Source organism: Parambassis ranga, chromosome 16 (genome assembly GCF_900634625.1).
Source record: "Parambassis ranga chromosome 16, fParRan2.1, whole genome shotgun sequence".
Classification (NCBI taxonomy): domain Eukaryota; kingdom Metazoa; phylum Chordata; class Actinopteri; family Ambassidae; genus Parambassis; species Parambassis ranga.
In genome coordinates this window covers 2,744,846-2,752,399 of record NC_041036.1, presented here as the reverse complement: position 1 = coordinate 2,752,399, position 7,554 = coordinate 2,744,846, and positions in this window count along the sequence as shown.

Genomic DNA, 7,554 nt, shown 5'->3' with positions numbered 1-7,554 from the left:
TCAACCTCTGTTTACGTTCTCCTGGTGAGGACTGGCTGCGGTAGACACACTGATGAGAAATATGCCAATCTGAATAGAACCAGAATGAACCTTTACCCACTCTACATGTCCGTAAAGATTAAATGAATCAAACATTCATGCAGCAATTCTGCTTTGACTGTTCAAGGTGTTTGTAATGTTCGTGTTACAACAGATAAAAAGGCAAGGTACATTGTACCGACATGTATTTTTCTCACACATGCACATAGAGTGGAGTGGAAATCAGCCTGGGAGTGAGATTTTGGCACATCCCCAGGATGCATAATACTGAAAATAGTTCCCAGATGCCAGCGGCAGAGAAAGACGCTGAAAAAGCACACAATGCTCCATGATCCTCAGCAGCAGCAGCAGCAGCGTGTGTTTACAGGAAACATGGACACAGACGACTTTCAAAAGGTATTCTACCTGGATACACTGTTTGTGATGGTCTAAATAAAGTCAGAGACTTTCCACTGGAAGGTATTGATTGACATGATCAGACTGAAGACATAAACCTCTAATTACTGATGGTATCTTCAGAAAACGTCCCTGGTGGTTACTGTAGGCTCTGGACACAGACAGACAGAGTTTGTGTCAACAACAATGCAGACAGCAGTGCTCACAGAGCCAGGGGCTGGAAGGTGAGTGGCTTTCTCGCCCTGACTGCCATAATCCTTCTAATCTCCTCTGTCTGGAAATAGCTCGGGTTAACTGTCAATTGATGCCCGCAGCATCTATCACCGCCTGCATAATGAAAGCGAGGGCGAGGAGGCTCAGCCGGCCATGCAGAAAAAAAAAACACAACTACATTAGCTTTAATGTGTTGTGTTTGTTTCAATAAACCGTCAGCGTGGTAAATGTCATTAAGGTCGTGGTCTGAAGCCACATTTTCACCACAATAAAACTCTGCATCCATCTGTTTACCTACACTTATCCTGACACAGGCCGGCGTGGCAACATGTAGCTCAAAGGTCCGAGCCCTGTGTGGCCGATCCCAGTGACAGAATAAATATAGGATTAAAAGTAAAGGAAAGAATGTTAATAAGTTAAATATTTAGAGGCTTAGATATATTGATGCTCCCAGTGTGTGTATCAAAGATGGCCTCACAGAGTGTAAAAGAGTTCTACAATATGAATCAGGTTTTAAAGTGTATTTTTAAGAGTCATTATTTGCAATAATAGCTCAGTATAATGGTCAACTGGCAGTCGCTATGGGAGAGGCTGGATGTTCTTTGCTTTCATTTTTAGTCTACTCTGCATGCTGAAGACATCAACAATGGAACACATTATGTAGTGAACAAAGAAGTATAAAGTAACCGGAATATGTTTTATATTTTAGAGAGTTTCAGTTTAGTCTGTCAATTGTTCCATGCTGTGGGGGCAGCAAAGCTGAAAGCTCTTTTACCAAATTCAGTCCTTACTCGTGGAACAGATAAAACAAGTGTATTGCAAGAATGCAAGGCATAGCAGCTGCTAGTTTTCTGCAATAGAGTGCGCATGTAAGGGGGACTCAAGCCTAAAAGAGTTTTATAAATTAGGGTCAGCCAATGTACATATCTGCGTGAACTCAAGGACGACATGTTTGATTTCATATACAGTTCACAGTGATGAATGAGACGACTGCAGCCAGTGAATCTCAGTGCCGAATGAAAAACAGTGTCCAAGGACTGGAGACATTTGGTTGACGCATTTGAATAGAGCACATCCCCATAATCCAGGATGGGCAAGAATGTTGCTGTCATTATTTTCCTTCTGACCCTGAGAGAGAAGCAGCTTTCGTTTCTAAAAAAGAACCCAAGCTTCACCCGGAGTTTAGTGACCAGATTCTTTATATGTCCTTTAAAGGAGAGCTCCTGATCTAAGATAAAACCCAAATACTTGTAATTTGAAACCTGCACTAAAGGTTTTCCATTAGATGATATAATATTTGGAATGTTTTTTGGTAGCATCTTTCCATGAGAGAAAACCATAAGCTTGGTTTTATCTATATTTAAAACCAATTTAAGACCATATAAACGAGACTGATAACGTTAAAAGCGGCTTGTAAAAACTGAGAGTGAGGTTGAACAGCAATAAATAATGGTGTCATCCGCATAGAAATGATACATTGAATTTGATAGTTTGTTACAAAGGTCGTTTATATAGATTGAAAATAAAATGGGTCCCAGCACTGAACCTTGGGGCACCCCTTTGATAATGTCCATTAAAGAAGAGGTAGTTCCTCTCATGGAGAGAAGCCACCTGAACACAATGTGTTCGCACAGTCCATTAAAAGACATGAAGGTTAGACAGCCTGGATAATTTCAACAACTTGTTATCCTCAAGTGCAGTCTCAAAAACAGATTCTCTATTAAGTCAACACCAGGTAAGGAAAACCCCAACAGGGACCTCTGCTGCAGACGACAAGTTCATTAGAGTCAGCAGTCTCAGAAACCAGAAATAAGCAGCACCTCAGATCACATCCCACATAAATGCTCCACAGAGTTTAAGTAGCAGACGCGTCTCTACATCAACTGTTCAGGTTTTCATGGACGAACCGCTGCAACAAAGTACAGCAAGAGACCTGGACCAAGAAACACAAGGAATGCACATATATTGGTGGCTCCACCTGCCATGTGCTTTCAGGCTTCAGTATCAATCTACAATGTAGAACATAATATGAAACACAATTAAGATGAGTCCAAGCTTTTGACTGTTAATGTGGAAAATAGAATATAACATAAGGAGCTGAAAAAATGGATATACAAGTCACCTACCCATCAATCCCACAAGGAACAGGAACCCCGGCCCCACAGCTAGATCATATCAGGCTAACAGACACACTTTCATTTCTTCAATCCAGCTGAAATGTGAACATTACTTATTTTTGGAGTAGGTGAAAACTGAGCCAGTGTGCAGAGAGGATGTGTTGGGATAAAAGCATTTCAGGGTCAAAGAATACAGGACAATGTCAGACTGGTACCCACTGCAAGTAAAGCCACACTAATGATAATAATGATATAATATTGATCTGCTGTGTTACAAAGGAGCCCAGGGTAACCTCTGAGCAGCCAAAGGCCTCTCTTAGCTAACGTTAGTGTTCATGAATCCACCATCAGAAGAGCACTGAGCATCCATGGTGTGCATGGCAGAGCTGCGAGGAGGAGGTCACTGCTCTCCAAAAAGAACACTGCTGCCTGAATCAGGATGACTTACCAACACTGATGGAACAATGAATTCTGAATTCTATCAGTGAAAATGACAAGGAGCTCAAGACAGAGTGGGTCATGCAACAAGACAACAACCACACAAGTTGAGTCAAAGGTTTATGTGAATATTCAAAGACGAATAAAATTCTGAAATGTTATGCAAGCACCTGAAACAAGGAGCTTGTGTGAGGAAAACCCCTGACATGCATGATCAGCAGTTAATGGAAACCTTAAGTTGTTGTTACTGATACACTGACATGTTTGTAATATTGGATCATTCTCTTGAACAAAGTGAGATATTTCTGTTGCATTTATCTGCCTAAATAAATAACAAGTATTTAAAAGTGAAGGCAAAGAAGCTCAAAGACATCAGTGAGACAGCATTTCATCATCATATGCTCCGAGTTGAGTCTCATCGACCATAGCTCACACACAGCAACACTCACACATATCATTCATGCCTCACATGCTTCATGAATTCTCAAAATATATAAAAATAATGACCTCAGGCAACAGATAAATAAATAAAAAAACATTAAAGTGGGTCAAACACGGTCCTCCTGTTTTCTCCTCTACAGGGCAGACCTGAGGATGAAGTTTCAGACATGAACAAAAACATCCTGCAGGTTCTGCTGGTCAATAATCACACAGACAACACCAGACAGAGGTATCTGCCCCAAGGACATGAAATATCCACTGGGTCCACCGAGGGTAAACGTGCATGTTAGACCCTGTCCCACCAGCAGGTGGCAGCGTTGCTTTAATAAAGTGCTGCAGACTCTCCCCATCACAAACTGTGCTGCAGCACACCAGCTGCTGATGAGCATCTATCGATGTGTTGATGGTTTAACTGAGTGAAGATAACTCGTCTCATATACTGAGTCATGCACAGAAAAAATACTCAAAAACACTGAACCTGATTCAACACAACTTTTGCTCTAACCAAACATCTTTTAATTGCACCCTTTAAAAACAGTGCAGGCAAAATGTTGTGTTTCCTGTAAAGCAGGGGTCTCTGTGGCACCACTCATCCTCACACCCTCTGCTCTTATGTACCACACTCAGCTTTCTGTAGTTCTAAAGTGACTCCAGTGTGATCTAATCAGACTTTATTTTGCATTTGCTGCTTGCTGATATTTTCATAGAGCGCTGACGTAGTATCCGTCACATTGACGGTACTTAGACAGCCTTTATAATGACGGCCATCGGCGCTCATGGCATTTAGAGGGTTTGACATTTTATTGTGAGTTAAAATCTTGGCATTAGCATCAGCTTGCCACCTACCCAAGCTTACCCTATTTGCTATGTGTAGTATTAGTCTGGATCATCAGCTGGATCATGGTGTCTGTGAGGTTTTAACCTTTCCTCTGTAAACACATGGAAACCTCAGTACATCACTCTTCATCAGGAAGCTCTGCACAGGGCGCCAACATGAGTGCAGGTGCTGCCGGTTTGTACAGATTAGCAGTTAGCCCTACATCTGTGTCCTATTCCAATGCTTCCTCACAGCCGTTGCTCTATAGCTTGCTCTTTGGGCCTTCATGGTGCCAAAGTCCAAAAACATGTTCACTGTAACAAGACACACTCTGCACGTTCCACATGTCCAGCAAATGTTCCATTTACAGCGTGCCAATACAATAAACTAGAAGAGGTAACACCACCATCATTTACACACAACAAACAAAAAAGACAGCTTCCACCTCACAAGACGGAGCACTAGGGGAAGCCAACAGAAGGACAAGCACCGTTGGGCGTTCATAAAGACTCAGTCATCTTGGGTACAGTCTGTGTGACATGGTGGTCAGTGAAACTGGCGATAGGCCCCACCTCTCAGAGCAGACCCTTATCAGCCCTACTGGCACTTGTGACCAGGAGGTTTCAAGACTCTTGACATCTTGCTACAAGCAATAATTAATAACATCAACTCCAGGCATGTCCTCAGACCTGTATGCTATGCAGCTGTAACAACTGCCGAGGCAAAGGGGACCCGAGTCTGACCCAGGTCGAGGAGGGACGACAATCCGCGCACACATATTCCAACAATTTAGCTGAAAACCCTGTGTGAAGGATAGGAGCATCATCCTGGGGCACCACAGCTAGAGCGCTTAGTGCATAAACTGTACCAGACCTGTTGACATGATCGATCCAGCAGAGCTACTGTGTACATCATGTATGAGTCCATGAGTTTAAACTGAGGTGACGATGAGTGGCCTCAGTCTAAACTCCTGGACATAACATGACGTGGATGAATGACAACATTTAGCTTCATCTGTGAATTCTCATCATTTCTGCCTCTACTTTCTACATATATCAGACTTAATCTGATTACATGTGACCACTGAGTGACCCTCAGTGATACACCAACCCCCTGTGTGTGTGTTCTGCCACGGCCCAACACGACATTCCAGACAAAAAAAAAAAAAAAAAAAACTTGAAAAGAAGAAAAATGCACTTAATTAATTGCCTGACATATTTTCCAGTCTTCCAGTCTTTCTCCCAGCCAATTTACTGGGAGATGTCAATCAGGTGGATTAGGCTTGTTTTTCTCTTCGCCCTGTGCTGACAGTGGAAAATGATTAAAAGGGGAGATTACGTGACAGCAAATTTGTGTTGATATCATTAAACTTTCATCATGGACTGGGTTTAAAGCTCTAAATTGCTTATTAACTCCGCTTTTTGTGGCTGTTCGCCTATCAACACTTCAAATGAGCCAGATATCAGAGCAGCCCCCCCCCCCCCTCCTTCCAACTAACCCCCCCCCCCCCCCCCCCAACCCCAACAAGCTGCATTCATTCGCTCCTCATAGCCTGCAGAGAAAGACAAACATGGGTGCAGTCACATGATGATGGTATTCATACAGGTCAGGCTGCAGCCGACCCGAACATGTCTGTATGACTGTCCCTACAAAAAAAACAAATGTACTGGGGAAGAATAGAAGTGAACAAATGACGGATGTCATAATTAATGCATCTTAAGCTAATGAGAGGAGGCAGACGTGGGCTCCTAGCAACAAGCCTGCAGCCTCTATTATTTCACATATTCTCTGTAAAATGATACATCCTTGTTTTGCCAGTCACTCTGAATTTCATTGTGCCCAATTATTCAAAGTTGAGGAGCTGCAACACATCCTCACCCATCTCACCACATATATTATAGTCAGCAAAGTGAGTCAGAGTGGACATTTACTGACTGATCTTTTACACAAACAAAATGAAGCAGATGTTCACTAGCCTTCCTTTCTATGACAGCTCTGACTTGATTTCTCCTTCTAATGTCCCCACTCCCACAGTGTATTCCAACCTTTTCATCCATCCTCAATCTCAGAAGAACAATGCAGTATCCCACAATCAATGTTGTGGCCTGTGTCACTGTGTACGCCTTTCTTCCTTTCACCCATTTCGATGGCCTCTATGATTCTTCACTAGTTGCTGCACTGTTGCACCATAATCTCTCTGAAGGTCAATGAGCCTCTTGGCCTCCATTACACATATCACAGCAGATTACCCCTCACTTGAGTCATGTGATTTAGCACTCCGTGAATCAATAATATGGTAGAGTTGCATCAGTTAGAACAGAGAGCTTTATGGAACGAGAGATTTTTAAAATCCACTTTAAACCAGTTCATTTAGAGTCAAGAATGTCACACTTTAAAGTGATTCTATGTCCTGTTTTTCCCTTAAAATAGTGCATACAAAATCAATTTGACGGCACATCAACTCATAACAGTGTGAGTGGTCCCTCCTTCACAGCCTGAGAGGATCTGCAGCGCCTGCACCAGCACTGGGATAGGGACACACATAGGCAGACATCACTCAAAACTGGAGCTAGCTGGGCAGCTGAGTAAGATGGATGAACGTATGTGGATGAAATGAATGAGAAACACATCCCTCTGCAGTCAGGGACAGGGCTGCACCACCACAAGCTTATCTGATATCGGGCTGTTAGTGAAGTCTTTAGCCAAGTTAATCAAATTATAGAGCAGATAATCTGTGGATATATTGTTGTTTCCAAGATAAGCCTATTCCTTTTCTCAGTGGGCAAATAAATACAATCTTGTGCATCATGTTGCTTTAAGAAATGTAAAATATTTATAGTATGTCCAGACATTTTAATGTTCTGGGCCTCAGCAGTTGCCACTTCTTTGATCACATGCACAAATCAGTCATATTTCTATGTCACCATATGAAGCTGTGACCCAGCCCATAATCCCTGTACCTGCTCAGGGGTCAATGTTCTGGGTTTCTGTGAAGTGCTCGAAGACAATTTAGACTATAAAAGATACAATGTAATTTAATGTTCATCCCTGGAGGTTGCCATTGACCAATCCGTGTCAGTCCACAGACTCTAA